The following is a 21950-nucleotide window of genomic DNA, read 5'->3' on the forward strand; positions in this document are numbered from 1 at the left end:
TTTATATTCACGACATAAGCGAATAATTCAGATAATAACTATCCTATCTTCTAAGTTAGACTAAATTACGGATACATGTGAAATTTGATTGAAATTGGTTCAGTCGTTTTGGAGTTTATTGGCAACATACATCGTGACTCAAGATTTTTTATATATATATATATATATATATACATATCCAGAGGAAGCAAGGATTAGTGTTGAAGCTCATAATATGTGGAGGTGAATATGAGCCTCCCACGCTGACCCCAATCCTACCTTATTTATCAGTCTACCATGTTGGGTAAGGGAACAATCAGACTCAGACTAGAGTACACAGAGTAGGTACGTCCGGTACAACTACGAGTTTGCTTATGATACTCTCCTCTACTCTAGGTGCTCTATTATAGTTGTATGAAAATATTCAGTTCTTTGAAAGTTCATACTGAGCGTTGTAATGTTACCAATGGCCGTAAGAGAAAACAAATCTAATTGAAATTGTAAATTGTAAACATTTAGTTCAAAATCACTAGATTCAATTTTCTATGAACCAAACCGAGATGCAGAAAATTCAAAAACACAGAAAACGTTATGAAACAGACGTGAAGGTTTCTTTATTCTTACAAAGTTCATTCATGAATAGAATAGTGCACGTTAGCAGATAGCTAACACTAGGGTCTAACTAAACGAAATATTATTAACAGCTACAGTGTTCGATATCGCTAAAATTCATTTTGCATTACAAAAATTACATTAGAAAAACTATAGTCATTTAAAATTACTTGGGAAATTATAACAATCATTCATGAATTGTACAAGTTGAAGACTTGGGCAAGTTAATATAAAAAATGCACTAAATGGCTAAATGATCGATATCACTGAAACATGGTTGCGACATCATATGAGCTGAAATATAAGAAACAAAACTTCGAAACACAGAAGATCATCATAAAGCAGTAAATAATGAGCAAGTAACATCAGCTTCTTGTCTTGATGTATTGAAATCCAATACGTCTGCTATCTTACGTCAAGCTCTCGGGAAGAAAATGTTCCTAAAAGCCTTCTACTTTTTGATCTGAAAAGTCGCTTAAAATATATAATGGAAACTAAAATATGATGAATGAAGTATTTTTCTGTTTAATTGTTCTAATAAATTAAGTAGAATAATTTTTTTTCATGTATACACTTTTTGGGACATATTTAACTAATTTACCTGTAAAGTAATACCTCAATACGAGGAGCATCACATCTTAAAATTTATGTAATAAAATAGGTAGTTACTAATAGAGAAGATACTTCTAAATGTGAAATAAAATATTCTAATAAAGTATTATTTACACAGACATCGTTAAATGGTACACTCGGTTTTAGTCCATAAACTATTGGTTTTGAAAAACTGCAAACATGAAAGAGAAGTAATAAGCCTAATAATGTGCTATTATGCTTCTCAGTATTTAACAAATGTTTTTAAATCCTAGCAGATAGGTATGGTATTCTTTAGAACAAAATTAGAGTCAATTTTTTTCTAAAATTAAATAATGTATGTTTATTTACAATTATCGCAAATGTACTGTTTGGTTTTACAATGAATTATATGAATACTATTGGCTTTCAAAAGTTGTGAGTGACCTTACTAAGACTTTCTGCTCTTTCTATTTCAACAAATCTACAATATTCTTCCATTATGTTAACGGTCATTCAGAAACTGAGTAGTTGAGACTAATAAATAAGATTGGTATATAATTTAAATAGCCAAGTTGTTACAGTAATGTTGAGGTTAAATTTTAGAACATTTTAACTCATTTGAAGCCATTACATACTAGATATCATTGTACTAGCTATACATACTTGTAAATGGTTAATCACACTTATATACAAACATTTATTTAATTGTTAATTATACCTAATCAGCACATCTCAGGAACAAATGGAGTATCCTAAAACGTTTTGAGCAAAGAGACGCAACACTTTAGGAAATATGGCCATACTTAAATTAACCTGAATGCGATAATAAATCACAAAATTACAGCTAATGTGTTATTTTCACGTGACGCAAAACTATCTAAAGTCTCTTCAGATCAAAATTATTTAAAATATTTGCAATATAATAAATACATTAGTACAAAGACACTTAATTCAATACTGATGGGTCTCATTTGAAAGGAATTCCCATTTAAGGAACATTTTCACTTTAAAGATCCCAATGACGTAAAAGCTAACGTCTACATAGCACAATGGACTGAAAAATAATTGTTGTCCGTGTACGAAAGTTTCAGAAAAACCAGAAAATAACATCCTCCTCACAGACTCTATTGTAAAGTCTGCGTAGCCTCTGCCAGCCCTGTAAAGGCAACGTTCTGTACTTTTGATTTATTGTAGTTACTAAAAAACCCTTACACAGGATTCTTCTGAACTACAAGGCAAATCTTTTTGAGGAGATATAAACAGCTAACTTAAATAAACTTGTAAACTATTTAAAGAAAATTGTAAACCGTCCAATTGAAATAGTTTCTGAGGACTAACAAGGATGGTTTTAAATATAAATATTCATAATAATGCAGGACTGTCATAAAAATATAACTTCATAATTTTTTTAATTCATTAATATTGTATGGCAGGCTTATTAATTGCTTCTATTTAACATAATATATTTAAGTTTAATTTTTAAGGGACTGTAAGTCTAAAGTTTCTGCCTGTCGTCATTTGCCAAATTATTTCAAATAACCCTGCTATGATTGTAAGGGAATGTAAATATCTTACTTAAATAGAACGTGAACACTAGTTTATGACGAGGCCCCGCTGGATTTCAGATAAGACGGCAATCCGCCGCTTGGGACATAACAATAAATTATTGTTTACCCTCTTGACCTAAACAGATGAATTATATGTTCAACTCTTAATCAGTTATAAAAAATATTATCCAGGAAAGCTATGTGTGGTATTATAGTCTATAGTTTCTATTGCTATAGTTTCTTTCTGTCCGCCTGTCACTTGAATACGACAATTGGATTTAATGTAAAGTTTATCTTTTATCGTCTAAAACGAATTATATAGGAAACCGTTTATGTATCTTGTTTTAAAGTATTCAAATTTAATTTATTTGTATATAATGGAACTCATAACGAAATTATACGGAAATTAAGCAATGAATTCTATATTGATGACAGTGTAAATTAGATTGTATTTTATCCCATAATTAATGCTTTCTCCTCAAAACGTACATGTACTTAGTGGTTAAAGCACATGTAACAAAACTACTACTAAGTTATTATTTGTACAATTTGTATTATTCATATCCTATTATATAAAGATGATGTTTGTATATATGACATTGATAGATTCAGAAACCATTATATATTTCTATTTTCACACGGAGAAGATTTATATGAAATGCCCAGTGGTGTGGTTTGATTTAGAAGAGATCATATTACAGATATCTAATTTTAATGTTAGTTTTTTATAACACTAAACTATGGGAAATGTTCGAACCAACCTGTTTCCTCAATCATGCCATACTTAAAATCAAACTTCAACCAAAGAATACATCTGGCTTCTATTATGATAAAAAATGTACTTGATACAAATTTGATTGTAGACTTATATAACTCTGGAACGAGAAGTGTAAAACAGATTGGGTTTGTTCCATGTACCTAACATATAACGTTCTTATTCAAATTTATTCTCCTAGATTGATTTCGAAATCCTGCAAAAACATTTTATCCTTTGCCTATTGGTTGTTTTAGAATAGATAAAGGGCAATCGATTTGTGTAGCCAGTAGTTACTATTGAATTAGTTATTATATGATAGACCAGACAGAAGTTAACGAATGACTTTACCGAGTATCTTTTTCCCGGATTAGTGTTAAAGATAAAAAACTTAATTATTATCGTTTAATATTATGGAAGTATAAAATGTTCCAAAGCTCTATTAACATGTCAGCTATTATTTAATAAGTACGAATAAGGAAAATATTAACTAAATACAACAATTAATATATCTTGAATATTATATTTTAAGTTAGCCGTTGCACAGAATACGTCTATAAATATGTATAGCTTTTAATCAATAATAAACAATATGTTTATTTTCATAAAGCACTGCATTCGTAGAGAGATCTTTCTTTACAATAAAAAGCTCTAAATTATTGCGGTAAGATTAAAAGACGCCAGTCTTTGTAATCGAAAAGATGAAGCCACGAACAAACAAGGTTTACTTACAAAGCGGATTTTGAGCAGCAATGTGACTGTTGTCAAAGTTTTCGTTCACAAAGTTACCGTCAAAACTTCTTCTCTTTACTTTTGGAATTTTGAAAATAGTTTACAAATGGCCATTAAAATGCAAGATGTATCCATTATCCGTTTATAAAACATGATTTAACGCCATACGCTGTGTTCTTTCAGAATGTTTGCACATCATGTCAATTTTCAATCCCTGTCAATAGATTCACTAAAGTTGAAATACGACGGGTCTTTGGTTACAAAACTCATGTTTGTGCTTTGATATTTTCTTTAAAAACTTATTGAACGTTTTATTAAAAACTGTTTTCTTTATTCATCGCTACCATATATAATATAAGTTTGTGTTACTTTAATATTTACTATATTAGAAATTTAAATTCATTTTGAATCATACAATGTTATTTAGACCACCTACTCCGAAAACCTTTTATATTTCGTTTGATTATCTTATCTATTTTACCTCTCCAGGACTTGCAACGGTGACTTAGTATTTTTAAAGTACTTAGATTTATACAAAATAGGGTAGTGGGTATAAAGTTAGAAAAAATTATGGAGCCCAAAGTTTCCGAAACTACTGACTTTATCAGTCAAAAATCAAGTACTTTTCAATGCAATCAGTTTATAAGTTTATGCGTAAAACAAAACAAACAAACAAAGACACTTTCGTATTTATAATATTATTAAGTTTACAGTTATTAAGAATCTATTTAGATGATCGAATGTTAATATTACCCATGGTCGAATTAATTTATACTGATTCGTTTAGTTAGTTATAAATAATTCTATTTTTCCATGAAAGTGATCTGACACTTGTTTTTACGAGCAATTTAAGGTAGAGACATATAAATTATGTAAGAATAATTTTAGTTTTGATCAATTTATTTCCAAGTATATTTTCTGAAAGCAGAAATATATGGATAATATTTAGACTATTCCATAATGAATAGTAAGTATTTAAATAACAATTAAGTGGATACTATAATCAGGCCCAAAGATAGACATTCGAATATAAATAAATGAATATTTTACAGTATTTACATGATATATAGCTAGATTAAATTAAATGATTTTATTTATAAAAATTTGTTTACTTAAAAACTATATTATTTCAATAGATGTTTTATATAACTACATATAATTACGATTTAAATCCTGATTTTTCATATTTTAAGTCAATAACGTGTAACGCCCTAAAGCCAAAACTCATGTACTTATTGTAAAAGTTCAAATTTTTAGGTTCAGCTCTTTTTATTACTGTCTGATTTTTAAATTTCCCAAGTTTCCTAGTTTAACTTCCTTTAATTCATATGTTTTAATTTTTCTATCTTCAAAATAAGTATTTTAACGAGCGAAATTCGCGCAATATTGAAAAATCGACCGCAGTCAATCACACACTATATCCAAACTGTGGAGTTTGTTTATTTTTAGGAAATGTTCCACGTGACCGCAGCTGCGTGAGATAATAAATGGCCAGTCTTATCTTTGACCATGTTATCCTCATCTGAGCAGCTTAGACTCAGCGTGTAAGCTCCTTAACACCTTGGCTCTTGACTTAAAACTTCATTTCTGCCTCACATTTGTCATTCTTCACAGCTACTTAGTCTAAAGTATATGAAATTTTATTAATTCAATACAAAGTGGGCATAGCTAAATGAATTTATACTATGATTAACTAGTGAGATAGGATAAATAAATGTTATTAACAATAAATTTTTTGCTTGAAATTTTAGATATAACGTACAATAATGTGCAAACAACCAACAATTATAAGCAATAAAATTATACAATTTTTGGGAAATCCTAAAAATGTTAAAGCTGTGATTAGACTGTGTAAAGTGTATGTTTTAAGTATACTAAACCAAAGTTAGTCGGTAATATATTTTTATAACATTTTCCATCTTTACGACGTGGCTGTAATAGTTTCCGGCTCTATTTTAGCACATAAAAACAAATATTTTTACGCATTTAAATCTCAAAATGTAATTTATACGCATCAAAACGCTATTTGTTTTTGTATATATTTTATTGGTTATTGATTAAATAACCAAAAATCATAGTAACATAGAAAAATTTTACTATGATAAAAATAAAATAGTTGTATGCGTTTAGTGAAATTTTTTAAAGAGGTATCTCCCAAGATTCTATATATAAAAATACGAGCGTAAAAGTGTTCTTATATGATAAAATTCAATGTTCTTTCACGACAGACGTGCTCTTTAATGAATCAAAAAACATCACCACTGATCTTCTCATCAGGTGGGTAACTTACCCAAGACAAATTAAGTTAATGTGAACAAATTTTTCTTTGTAACTTGTTACGTTCCTTGACAGTCATGTTACTTTAAATTGTTTACTTGGAAATCTTGTTCTGCTTTAACTGCAGGGTTTCGATTTTGAGCATATTCCATTAGACATTTAATGATTAGGAAGCAATTTCGTTGTTTGGACATCTTTTAGTGGCCATAGTAAGAATATCTTACATTATTTAAAAGCTGAGCCTACCGCGGCCTGCTAGCGTGTGAAATTAATTATTTGTTGCTAACAATATTTTTGAAAAATGCAACCACACCAGTACTGTAAAAGTTTGCGATAACGTTATGTATTTCATATTTTCCAAATGAAATTTCTGTAGTAACTTTCTTCTTTAAAAAAAGCTTATATTATTAAACTAATCCATAAAGATTTATAAATAGACAATACTATAGTTATTAAGTGGAAGTAGGCAGAGATATACCTTCTAAAACTTTAATTGTGTGAGCAAAGACTATTCATTATGCAAAGTATTTTTTTAATTGATTTTTTTTTTTGCCGAGGCAGTAAAATAAGGTTTAGTAGAATAGTTATTTACTAACAAGGATTTTTGTAGTAACTTTCTTCTTGTTAAACTAACGAATACAAGTTTACAAGCAGTCACTAATAACGTTATTAAGTAGTGTACCGTTATTAACTTTAAGTTATAGAAGGTAATGATTATAATTGAATTATATTTTTCCGCGACGGTAAAAAAGGTTTAGTAGAATATTTATTAACTAACAAGGAGAGACGCATTATTATGTGCAAGATCCCTATTTGTTGCTCGCATAAGAGGATTTTGTCAAACGGAACGTGAAATGAAACATCTTGTATCTCTTGTATAACCGTTCCAGATGGAACTCTATCGATACAAAAATACTATTGCTAATATGGATGTCCTTGTGTTCGAAATTCATGTACTCATTAGCTATTATTCATTGTAGACGTAATAATGAATGTTTTGTACACTATAATATAATTAGAGAAAAGATAAATCCAAAATACTAATAAAAAGAATTCACAACTGAATTAAACGTATTTTACCAAAGATGCAACTATTATTTTAAACATGATTCAAGAGTTCAAGCAAGTTAATTATTATTTTATTATATTATAGTTTATTTTATATAGTTATTATTTATTATTATAGTTTAAGCAATGCGATAATTTGAAGTATAATAATAATGGTTAAGCAAAATATGTGGCATTGTATGAAGAAGTAAAAACGAGTAGTATTTAATATAAGCAAATAAATAATTTGCCATTGAATTCGATGTAACAAGATAATCTAGATAACCGTATCAGCTATAGTGTTCTATAATTATTATCGAATATATACAGGAAATAATAAGAATAAACTACAAATCGAACACTCTAACACCAAAAAGCTAAATAGCATTATAAATATTAGTTGTAGTACAAGGCTAACGATTAACCACAATAAAATTATCCTTTTTGGCTAAGTCAGAAGAAAGGTAGATTTGTTGATATCATGATAAATATTTAATCATTTAAAAACCATAAAGAAAAATCCAAAGTGTCAACCATAAATTCATTATTTTTACAGCACAATGTAAAAGTTCTTATTAACTAGTATAATATAAATAGATTTGTAACAGTATGATGTTAATTAATAATATATGACGAAACTAGTTGAACGATATGCATAATCATTCTCCAATCCATGATGCAAGGAAATTGAAATGATATCGATCAACAAAACACCATCGTGAACAAATTCAGCCTCACAGCAATCCCGTTTCCCCATAATAACATTTTCTGCAGTAAAGAACTCCAGACTTTATATATCTTTAGGTCGAGCCATTCAAGAGGCACTGTGAACTAATCACTCAAATGCTGATTTGAAGAATAGGTTGGAGAGCCCATTACTTATTGCCTAACACCACTATTACGCCAGCCTCCACCCGGGATAGGTCAAAGTTTGTAGGTTACGTTCGACCTGCTGGAAATCGACGGCACATCAAGATAACTCTATCAAAGTAACAGATTTTGTATGCACGTCAAAAAAGCGCACTAAAAATAAATACATGTTTGTTCAATACCTTTTTCATCGGTTTAGTATAAACGCGTTCAGTTATATTATAAGCGGACTCGCTAAATTATTTCCTTGAACCTCTTTAATACGAAAAGAGATTCAATTTACTTACTTAATACGCTTGTCTCTGAGATAGATATATGGCAGATTACCCACTTAAGCTTACAGCGAGATAAACGGTCTCTGTGTTGTATAAATCCCACTAACTACTTTAATATTCACAAACAGAAAATGTTGTTTCACTGGTTTGTAATTTTAGCACGTTCGCCAATGATATATTTTTTAGTTAGGAATCTTTAGCTTTGTAAACGTATTGCTACGATATATTTTAAACTAGTATCATTACTTCATTAAAATACCATGCGATTAATGTGGTAATGTAGTCAGAAATGTGGTATTTCTTTTAACATAGTTTAAAATTAGGCTTGTAAACATTATTTTGTAAAGAAACATTTGGTTATCAATTTTATAAAAGGTTTGGAATACTTAAATTTTATGATAAGTATAAACAAGTTCAGATGAATCTGAAAAAAATAAAGTCGTGTATTTTCATTTATGGTGAGGTATAAATAACTCAAATACGTTACAATAATTTTGAGCAACTACATAAAGTATTTTATTGCTAAACGAAATATAAGTTTATGTGATTGCATTGAAGAACGTATGATGTCTCATTAGTTAGTAATATGATACTACGGATAACGAGTGCTCACATAATGATTTTGAATATACTACAATAAGATAATATTTCTAGATATTATTCTATGGATAGAACAGATTCTGTCTGTCAAGTATCATATGAATAAAAGTACAGTAATCACTATTACTACATTTTGTTTCATGTTTCTATAGAAACGTTAAATGCAAATAAAACACAAAATAATATCGAAGACTTTTAAGTTAGGCTACAAAGTGTATGATATTTATTTAAATTTAATATATTTGTTGGTATAGTATATATTGGGAACTGGATATTAGAGCAAATGTATTATTTTGTTTATAGGACATTTCTGGATAAGAAAGAAACTAATTTTAGAATATGTTATCTCGTGGTGACGATTTATACTTTCACAAATCGTTAGTGACTACTTCTGTAGACACCCTTAACATGAATATGCGTAAAATAATTCTCTTTGAGTCAACCAAAACGCGCAGTATTTGATACTGTATAAAAATGAAGTCATTTTATCCTTGGGATGGATCTGTTGTCCGTAACAAATAAGCTTTTCGTTACCAACTGATATTTGAAAACCAATACGATCCACTCACTGTATATACCCCACTAATTTGGAGACAAGTGATTGTTTTCTTTGCAGATATACAAGACTCATTCTCTAAATTCTGTTCTCAGTCAGCAGTTCCAGCGAATTTTCCCACATTTTCCTGACTTAGCTTAAACTAAAATTAGATATCAAGTAAAAGCTATTTTCCAGGAGTATTTATAACTGAAGTATCTTTCAAGGGGAAAGCAGAAAAGACTTTACAGCTGGCGCTCAATTTCGGCCATGAACTGTGAAAAGATCTCACCTGCAGTAACTGCAGTAATATAAAAGTCCTATTCTTATTCTTCACGTATATTTTATAATTATTAAATATGAAATAATATTACTGCTAAATTTTACAAAATTGCAACTCATCACCGCTTTTTAATTATCTATTTTTACTTTAAGACAAAGAAATAGCCATTTTTAACATTTCCCCTATTCTCAATAAATTTTATTAAATGTGGGTCCGTAAATAACGGTATTATCTTAGGCAATAATATCGAAAAATATATGATAAATCATATTTCAGACATTGATGGTTTGGTAACATTCAACTAACTTCTATAAGGGCCAACGAGAGAACTCGCTAACAATGTCAAGTTTTGGACACAACTTGCAGACGATTTAATATCTTCCAACATTCCACTTGAATTGTAATTTTGGACCATTGCTTGATTCAAGAACTTATACATTATTTCACACAACGTACGCATGTCCATTATACGTTATTCCATTATATTCATCATAAAGCGTATCCAATGCATTACGAAATAAACAAAAATTATAAATAAATTTGAACTACTAAGTAAATTGAATTGATAAGTTTGGAACTCTTATGAATATAAATACGGGAATAAAAATTTTTACGTTTAAGAGCCTTTAGTAAAGTTATAGCTGCAATTCCTACATTGTATTATTTAATTAATTTTCTTAGTTAGCTGTATTTACATTAGCAACACATTTTAACATATACATAGAAGCTGTAACTACATGTTGGGTTCGATCGTTTTAACTCACACATTTGTTCCAACACAAATACCCAAAAAAAGAAAAAAAATCACAAGACCCATTCCAATGGGTCTTGTGATTTTCCTTATATCTCTCCCTGTCACTAGATATTTCATGTGCAAAAAGCAACAAGGTTTTTAACCTTTTTACTACACTTTTTTAAGCACAAATTTTAACACATTCCACAGGAAAAGTTGCAGTAAGGTCGCGAACAGAATTGATCATACAGGACTTTTATATCCACTGTTTGGATATGTACTATCAAATATACATATATTACATTTTTTGTACATGTGTCAAATAACTTTTAAATCCCTCTAAGCTACAAACCAAAGACAAGCATGTATCCTCATAAAAGAAGTTTATGTGTAAAATAATGAAATTCTATCCTAACATAATCAACTTGAGTAAGTGCTGTGGTTAAGACCGACTCTACGTAAATAGAACGTAAATAAATATTGAATCAGTGTCAGATAACTATTTCCAGACTCTCAAAGTGGTGAGCTTCAGTTTATTTGTCTAGTTCTCAGAGTATAACATAACTATTATTTTAATTTCCGACGGTCAGTTTTATATAAGGGTACATACAAAATGTTAAAAACATTCTACCCTTTTGATACCCTTCTATTTAGACCTTTTTCCATAGTTAGCTTTTGTGACTATTAATTTCATTATAACGAAAAAACCAGGTTGTGTAGCGTTTGGCTCGTGGACTCCCTGTCACCACTTTAGTAGAAACTGTAAGGAGTTATATATATATATATATATATATATATATATATATATATATATATATTACTAGCTACTTACCGAAATATACTTTCGTATTTTTGCAACTCGTTACAAAATAACAAGATTTATTTAGAAAATACGTTTAATTCATATGGGTTTAAATTTATCCAAGCCAACTTTTTAATATATTATTAACTACTGCACTAAAAGGAATAAAACATTTACACGGGTTTATAAACATGTACCAGGTTTTACATTTTTAACTATTCAACAACAACTGTCTGTGGAAAGCAGGAATGCAGACCTCTTTGTGAGATACTTTATCAAAGTTAAGAAGGTATATTCCTGATCCGTTGAACTGTATGAAATAATTACTTTATACTTTTAAATTAATTTTAAATCTAAATATTGATTTATTTTCTTTTTTTGTACATAGTAGGTTACTTTTGTATCAATATTATGATTATTAATATGGTTTTATGTAATTTGAAGATAACTTTCATGTGACATTTATAGCTGCATATACAAACGTTTTTGCACATTAAAACAACTAAGATGAACTAAATCAGTTTAAAATATACGTAAAATAAAGTACACATTGTAAAGTTTTATAAGTTGAGGATTTATTAGAATTTTGTTATTTCAATTAACATTTGTTGGAAAAAGAAGTTTAGGTGAGTAAATTGAACCTTCTAGACTTGATCTCTTGTTTGTTTACTAGTACGAGTATAGTTTAAACTCTAATGACCTAGTGACACAAAAATACGCACTATTATTAGAGAAACATGAAGCAAGAATGAGTGTAATAAGACAATGAAGCGTGTACCAGTTACTACACTTAATAGAATCTGAAAACCAAATAACTCTCCATCACACTTGTACGCAAAGGACGAGGTCCCGGACCTAGATATATTTGGTAAGCAGTGGGACTTTTCGTTTATGGACTTCTTGGGAAGGCAGTGTTCAAAATTCTGTACCTCCTAATTAAAATCATTCATAACGCATAGTCATGACCGTTTGAGATATCAGTTTTAAAGTTTTCTTGAGTGGTTCAAATTTGTACCTATTCAAAACTAAAAGTTGCCATAACCATGTTTCATCTTTTTAGAAGAAGTTGCCGGGCGTGTTTCTCAAATATATTTTATTAGATACTTGTCTGTTAGTTTTATTTCATAATTTTGTCTCAACCAGATGTACTACCAATGCCATATTTGTTATTTTTTTCATATCTTACAATACTTTAAATTTTATAATTTTCTTATGGTAGATCTATATATCATTACATATATTTAGTATTGAAAAGGTTTCTTATCAAAGACACCAATATCAATTTGTGGTACCTCAACATTGAAAGGTTCGTTGATCAAATCAAATGTTAATTCTGATTAGTCGTCCTATAGTAGTGACATATAATGATTATAACCACGTTGTGTTAAACAATTTTCAAAAATATAAACAAAGTGGTCGAAAAGCTACCTACTTTTGTTAAACTTCGAAAGGTTGCAGATTAAAACAAGCTTGAACGATATTTATTGGTCAAACTATCTGCTTTTGGGATATTAAAATATTTCAGACGTTCGTCCTTAAATGGAGGTACTTTTAACTCAAACATTACAAACTGTAACATGTTATAGGAATTCATTTTTGGAAAAGAGACATACAATTAAGCAATAAGGTCCAAAGTGAAGAATAAAAAGTTTAATCTTTAAATTCAATTGAATCAATCGTTCCTACCATAGCTATGTTTCGTTTTCAGCTTCGTCGTCGTCGACTTTCTTTGAATCTTCTCAGACAAACTCCAGATTCCAAGATTCAAGTCTGAGAAGGTATCAGATACCATACGCTGCAATAAAAGGAAGGTGAACTGAACCCAAACTCAAAATTCAAGATAAGTTTATTGCGTGCATAGTAATAATAATAAAGGATACATACTTTAAAGGAGATTTACAAAACGTACTTACGGTGTATTGAAGAAGCTCTTTCTTATTGTAATTCTTAGTTAATTTAAAAGTAAATACTCCAATAGTACAATTAAAATTATATTATTGGAGTGTTTATTTTTAATTAATGTACTTACGTTGTCTAATGGCAATGTAGATTGAATATTATACGCCGTAGTATTATGTTATACTTTAATGTTCATGTATGTAGGTTGTGGAGTGTATAAGATTATACTGTACAAGTGTCCACATTTTATTTTTGCCTAAATACTATTATTGAAAAAATAGCCGTATAAATATTACATATCCAATAATACCTACTCAATTATTAAATACATTTACGAAGATAATCACTAGACAGACGAGAGAAGATGATGTTAAGTGAGTTTTCATACACCGTTAAATATAATAATAGCAAGTGAATGCACTACGTACAAGTGTCCAGTAGGAAAAGGCATGTGATCTATCTACAAGAGTGCATATTTATTAATATTTATTTATTTATTTTGACAAAGGTAAGCAGGTACGCCTAGAATAGCCTAAGTTTTATGCAGAGGTAGCGGATAAAGCGTAATGCTACTAGAGTGTACTCATTGTTCCTCATTGTTCTAGCACAAAATCATCCATGTATCTGAATGTGTCCCACGTTGTATTGTCTCAACACACACGAAAATATTTTTTTAGTCTGCATTATTTTTATACACCCACAGAAAGTCTCATGTGTGATTCCAATATTATAATCTCACTAAACAATAGTGTTTAAAGTGTTCATTTTAATAACTTACACAATTTGTACGAATTAAAAATAAACACATTTAAATTACCGAGATGTACTGTATCTAAATATTACCACCACAATTAATTAGAATCCATTTCATTTTGGTTCAGTAAAGGTCCTTTTTGTAGTTTGAACGAGTTCTTCAACACATGAGGCACACAAGCATTACGATAAAGAACGACTCAATATGTAAAAGAGTTTAACAGAAAGTAGTCATACTTCCTAAAAGAAAGTAATTCAGGGGTAATATGAGAAAACCAAGATATAAAGAAGAAAGCTTTAAATAATAAAAATATTATTTACCTATTACCTAGGATACCTATTATAAAGACGTTGTATGGATATTTTTTAGGTCGTACTGAATGCTGATTGGTTGAGATTTACCTAATCAGAACACAATTCAGCATCCTTAACTAAACCCTTATAAATAATCTCATTCTCTTTCTTTTTCATATGGGTGCGTTTATTTAAAAGGAAAATTTTTATGAAACGCTCGTGTTTATATATTAACTTATTTGACCATAATCGTCGGCCATAATCTTTATTAACACCTTTGATAGGAATACTGAAGGATAGACAAGAAGTGAATGATTACGTTAAAAGTACAATTATTTATTGTAGTTATTATTTCACTAGAATTTGATTCTTCCAAACATACGATTTAACTTTTTGAAGCAAATCAGATTAAGAAAATAACAATGTGTTATTATTTTAGCACAAGCGGTTTGAATTTCTGGTTCGGGTATTGGAAACCAACTTAAGATTATTTAATGCATGACGATATTTTGCTAGTTTTTACCACCTCAATTCTACAAAAGAAAAAGCATAATTTATAAACAGTAGAGTAAACCTGTGCAGAGCAGAAACAGCCCCGCGCAGATTATCCACGTAATCTCGGCTCAGCAGAGAGATGAACGGTCTCTGTTTTTCACCCTGTATCCGGGTTTTGTTTTATATCCAACATCGTTAAATATTCCTTTTACTTAAATAGTTCTTTTCTGAAGTATGCTCTATACATTCTACTATTGAATATAAGGGTAGTTCTTAAGCAAATTAGACATAGAAATTAGACAATATGTAAATTTTTAATACATTTATTGGTAGGAAGTTTTCTAGGTATGCGTTACACATTTACTAGTTATTAAAAAATGTGTTCTTGAAAGGCTGTCACAAATTTCTTTGGGTGATAGTATTCTTAATTTAAAACAAAAACTTCGTACAGATAAATGTCTTGTTTAGCCTGTAGCAGAATTCTTTTTATTTTCTATTTAAAAAAATCTCTAAAATTGGTTAGGCTAAATAAAAAAATTAGCAAATAAAAAAATTCCTTTTATTTGAATAAATAAGAGGAAGCTTTGGAAAAACTTTACTGTGTTATTTTTTTCAATTTTAACAAATTAGCGTATGTTGAAAATATGTACAGTAAAATAACATAACAACCAGCCTCGTTATAAAAAATTTACAGCACATCTATTTAAAAACTTTATAAATAATTCACACGGTCCTTTTTTCCAATGAAATCCGTCAACGCATAAGCGAGCACGACGACTATAAAGATACGCTTGCACAAGCCGGAAGCGCCAAACATGTCACAGTAGAGAGGTATCAGTTGTTTGTTGCTCCTGGCTTGAGCAAGCATATCTTTAACTAACTGATGTAAAACAGCTGATGCATATCAAAAGATCAAATGTATCCTGCTTCTAGGTCGAGCATTCCTACCTTAAAATTGGCCGTGCTCGCTTATGTATTGACAAAGTTTGAAAAAGTAAGTATCGTTGGAATTTTAATAAAAACGTTCAAATGGATTATGTCTTGTAAATGTTTTATAACTATAAATTTTATGGTTATTGGTTATTTGTTTATGTCTGCTAGATTGAAATTATCCCCTTGCAGAAAAGGTGGTAAACCTATGTTGCGTGACTTATGAGACAATAGTTCAATTATAACGACACAACACCAACCACTATGACAAATTTTGCTACCTTTAAACATTTAAAATTTTAACATAAACTGTTTAGAAATGAAAATTTTTGGTGCATAAAGGATGATGATAATTTAAATGACATCGTTAAAAGTTCCGAATATGTATATAATGAGAGTGCTAATTAATTGGGCAATCTGCTGTGTGAATATGTGCGTATGTGCTTACATACAGTATAAACATTCCATGGAAATAAAAACTTCGAACTAAAAAATGTTTGACTAATGAGTCACGTTGTAAAAAATTTGCGTTTAATTGGATTTAGCTAAAATTCACAAACATTAACTCGTTGACCATTTATATTTATGTTATACTTCAAGAATTTTGGCATGGATGACGAAACTAAAAGAAAAATATGATGCAATGGTATACTTAAAAAACAGCAGTTTTTTAATGATCTTTGTATTATAAAATACCTTCTTAGTGTTTTATACTTTACCTAATAGTCAAGTATAAGTTTACATGTGTAGGATTAAAATGTAGCGCCAACTTGAAAGATTATGAGATCAAAAGTCCTGGCATGAAAGATTTTCTTCATTAATGTGTCAAAACTTTACCTATACATTTTTGTCTATATTATGCTATAGACTGGTTAATTTTCAAAATACAGAATTTATTTCCCTAGTGCAAATGGCCTTGTTACATTTTTTTAATTACTGAGGCTGACTAACTAACTTACTTAACACATTAGTACAGATGATAAATTATTCTTAAGATTTTTGACAATTAACATTTATATTTAATCAACTTCTGTAATATATCTACTTGTTTTACTGTATTTTTCATTTATAACAAAGTAACCATTGTAAAAGAAATTAAAATATATCGCAAAAACTTAATAATTATTTATAATTGATAATTACCAGGTTATGTATAATCTTGTTGCAGAGCAACACGGAGATCTGGTAAACTGTTCCACATCTAGAAGTCAGTATTTAGGTTCATTCAGCGCTTTGTAACAAGTTAGTTCTTCCGAAGAATGTTTTAATTACAGCAACTTATGCAGTATGAAATACTTTGGCCTTCGATGTTATTGCAACAGACGGTATCATTAAATTTTACCGAAAACTAAAAACTTTCAAGACTCTTCGTCTTACGTCAATGAGGGCGGAAAGTAAATAAATAAATATATAATTTTTTTTAATTGAACTGAATAAAAAAAACTTACCACAAATTTTACGCTTGTTCCCTGGCAATATTTGTTGTGCTAAAACTTCGTAAAGCTAAATATAGTTTAATCGATCCTTTTATTCAGAGCTTTAAGTTTGTATCAAAACCCTTCAGTAAATTAACAAATAACTAATTAACTATCTAAAAACTAACTAATTAACATCTAACCAATAACAGTAAATTAATAACTTATTATTATGATTTATATTTTTTATTACGTCATTTAAATGGATACAACGACATTGACGTCCACATTTACGTCTAAGTTTTCCTCGGGCCTTCAAAGACTACCCTTTGATCAAGTTTAATTTGTTTCCAAATATTATAACTTTCTACTCTTTTTCCATCAGCTATGAAAATATTTAAAAGTTTATAAAAGTTATGACTGCATTAAAAGTTTACTTCAAAATCTTCGAGTACTGCAACGCTTTTGGTTCTAAATGTGATAAGATAGGGATACAGTCTTATTTCTCAAGAGACCTGCATTTTGAATTTATAGCTATTGAAAGCCTTCATTCACTTTGTATAGAACTACGATATAATCTATACGCCCGAACCTATCAGGTTTATATAGAGTTCACTGGGCATTACGCCACAAATTAAAATTATACCCCTATTACTCAATCTAACCTCCAGAACCCATCCTGTTTATACACTTCAAAATATGTAGTAGTTTTCATTAACTTCAAATTTATTACTTTATACCCTGTTAAGCTGTAGGAACGTAGAGCACGATCAACTAGTCTATTTTATTTATTTTTCGTAATGAAGTAGACAGATATATTGTATACTATGTATACTATCTTCATCATGCTGATTTATCAGTGAAGAGTACCAGTAATGTATGTGGTAATACACTAGACGTAATATACTTATACAAACAACTAACAATGTTTGTTCAATGTTGTAATGAAATAGAAGACAAACTTTACAGAAGTAACAACAGCAACTCTCCACACTGAGTTTGTCTTTCTTCGATTACAAACACTGTGCCAACAATCATTGTACCAGACAAATATTTAACGTCGTTATTTTTTTCAATGTTCGTGCCAAATGTTCAAACGTTTAATTTAGTGTTTCTCATTTAATCGAGTTTTGTCGTTTTTAAATACACAAGTAACTTAAGATTATTTTAAGAATTGCTTGGCCATTGATACATTTTTTATTTGGACTTTGGAGTTCTTATTAAATTCGAACTCATTAACAAATTTCTTACTCAAATAGAAGTAAAATAACGGCCATAGTTTGGAGTTTTGACTTGTACTCGAGCGACCTCTGCCATGTTTGAAATCTAGTGAATTATACAGGATCAGTATTGTTTGTACCAGTGCAAACTCAATAATTATCTTCCTTTTATTCTATATCACAATTAAGGATCCAAAAGGTCCTTCTTAATAGTTTCGTAGTCTATTTGTCGCATAACTATTGAAGAGAGGTCCTACATACCTGCTCTCCCTTGGTCCAAGGAAGAGCAATAATAATGTTGAGATAAAAAGCTGCAAAGTTACAGCCAATAACGTTATATGGATATATTTATGTGGTATGTAATTATTCAGGTTAAATTTTATGTATCTTTTTTACATTTATTTAATTACGCACATTGACCAGAAGCTACATCAATAAAACACATTCATGCTCCCATAGAGTGCCAATTCTATATATATATATATATATATGGAGACTAGATATCGCTCAGTGACAATTTGCAAAGATATGCTTCAGTCGTACCTGTTCCTCAATAGGAAGTCACGTGCAAAGCCGCAGGTAACTGCTAGTTATTTATAAAATAGAATCCCCGCTAACGTATTTAAGTGTGGATATATTAATGGGCTGGTCGGTTTCATCACTAAATAATGTAATATTAGCTAAAGCTTTTAGTGGATTCGGAATGGATGGAGGAAGTGCAACGATTAATAAAATAAAAATCCATTTACTGTGTATTAAAAAGAATAACTGATTGCAAAGTATACGAAACTCTACCACAATTCATAATAGGTTTTTGTCATTTCATAGCACGTAACTGGAGGATTTACACATAAATATCAACCACTTCTCAACTCTGAGACTCAGCATATGCTTCTGTCAATAGTGCTGAGTAACTTGCTGAGTGCTTTCTTGACAGTTGGATATAACTTTCTTCCAATCGACGTAAAGTGTAGAAGCTGTTTTCAAGTGTTTTTCTATTTATAACTCGGTCCCATCATGGTATCAACGCTAGTGCAAAGTTTTATGCATTGTAATAAATATAATGAAGATTTACGAAAAACTCATCTTCTCCAGTTTTTCAAAACATCACAGTTGCTTATCTCATTTTGAGTAGATGAAATCAAATTAGGTTTTATATAACCTTTCACATATAACCATCTAGTAAAGAGGCGTATTTAAATCGCTATGCAAATGTGGGCCTGATAAAGGTCTTCCAAATAAAAAGTCGTTTAGAGTTTGTAGAAAAAAGAGGTCGTAAGTTTATTTTTATTTTATTATTGGTACTATTAATTGTAATTAAAAGACTATAATTGTTGAAATTAATTTATAATGTTATTTGCAGTTTAATGTTTCGTATAAATTAAATGTAATAAATTATTTTCTCGGGTAAGATGCACAGATATTAATTTTGTTGTGTGGAAATAATAAAGAATTACGTTATAGGGTTAGCTTATTTTAAAATTTTACCGCTCGTTTTTGATTGGTTCGTACTGTTTTAGGGTTATATTCAGAAAGTATGAAATTTAAACCGTATAATGATCGTAGATATAGGTGGAGGTATAAAATAAACAAACTGCGTGTCTCTTCATTGGTACCCAAAGTACCCAATCAGGGTATTAAATTTGCAATATGAGGTATCTGATAACAATAATTTATGAATTACAAGGCACATTTAAGAGGAGACCACTCACTTAACGTATTCAAATCGCTATGGAATATCAAAACAATAGCTTTATCATATCTAACATACCTATCTGAATCACACAGTTTTAACTAGATAATCCTTGACCACTGAAATGAATTAAACACGTACGATATCATATGTGAAAGAACTGTAATACCTTACCCTTTGGGTCAAATTTTTACTTTATTTGCATAAAGTAAAAATTTACATGTTTTTTTTAGATGTAAAAATTTATTAAAAATGGAATAATGAATATTATGTGAAATCCTAAAGCGAAGGAAAACCTATAGGATGATAAATTCAATTTTAAAGTCAAATTAATATATTTTGAAAAATAGTGCCATAGATTAAAAACCATGATAGGAAATGTCTAAAATATTTTCAGTTTAAAGTATTATGCAAATAAAGAACTTTTAGGTACATTATTACAGATATAAAATATTGGAATTTTTATATTTGTAATACATAATATTTATTTATTTTATTTATAATATAATAATATAATGGCCGAATAATAAATGTACAGGAATTTTATACACATCCACGATAAATGTGCATATTATCTAGTTTTAATTATACTGATTTGGAAGTTAACCTAGTTATTCATATGAAGTATTATATTAAATCATATAAGTTAACACATTGGGAGTCTGGCTCGCTATTTGCTGTTTTTATAGCCTGGTCTGCATAAATTAATTGGTTTTCAGATTTTTTTTTTTAGAAAACTGTTAAATATTATGTATAAGATATTATATTTTCTTGAAAGTTCTATCTTTCCTCTTTAAATTGATGTGTAAAAGCTATATTCCTATAAAATCTAATTAATTTTTTTTTTAATTTCAAAACTTACATCTTTTTAAGAAAAATAAAAACTCCCGCATGTCTTGTGTTTACTTGAAAACTAACTTTTGAATAAATAAAACAAGTAATTTCAATGTTTTTAAAGGCATTTACTATATACATATTTACAAATAATTATTTTAATTGCCAAAAAAAATTCAAATGCTAAAAAAGTTGTTTGTTGTCGTAGACAGACTGACGACTCGCCAGGCCACGTCAGTGGATAAACAAAAAGCCAAGCACGTAGTAGTGCCTAGCGGAATTTTGTTGAATAAATAGAGTATAAATGTACAGGAATTTTATACACATCCACGATAAATGTGCATATTATCTAGTTTTAATTATACTGATTTGAAAGTTAACCTAGTTATTCATATGAAGTATTATATTAAATCATATAAGTTAAACTAACAACTACTCACACAGTTGAATTGTATAACGGTTTGGAGAAATCGCTCCAGTTTAAGATTATTAATTTTAGCATAAAGTTTTGTTAGTATGTAGATATGTACCAATAACGAGAGTAATTATTATTAATTCTGAAAAAGGAATAAACAGTGCATGCTCTGTGAACCGGCCATAAGCATACGTCGCTCCGCCACTCGATGTGGCTGCTGCCTCTGTGATGAAGTAATTCACAGATGATTCCGTCCATTAAAATTCGAACTATAAATCTGCGTGATAGATCATTTATGTTGAATGCTGTGATAAAATGACATGAAAGTTGGCATTTTTCAGCTAGTAAACTATAAAAGGATGGTACCCATAGAGGTTAAAAAT

This window comes from Homalodisca vitripennis, chromosome 5, assembly GCF_021130785.1.
Source record: "Homalodisca vitripennis isolate AUS2020 chromosome 5, UT_GWSS_2.1, whole genome shotgun sequence".
In the NCBI taxonomy this organism is placed as follows: Eukaryota; Metazoa; Arthropoda; class Insecta; order Hemiptera; family Cicadellidae; genus Homalodisca; species Homalodisca vitripennis.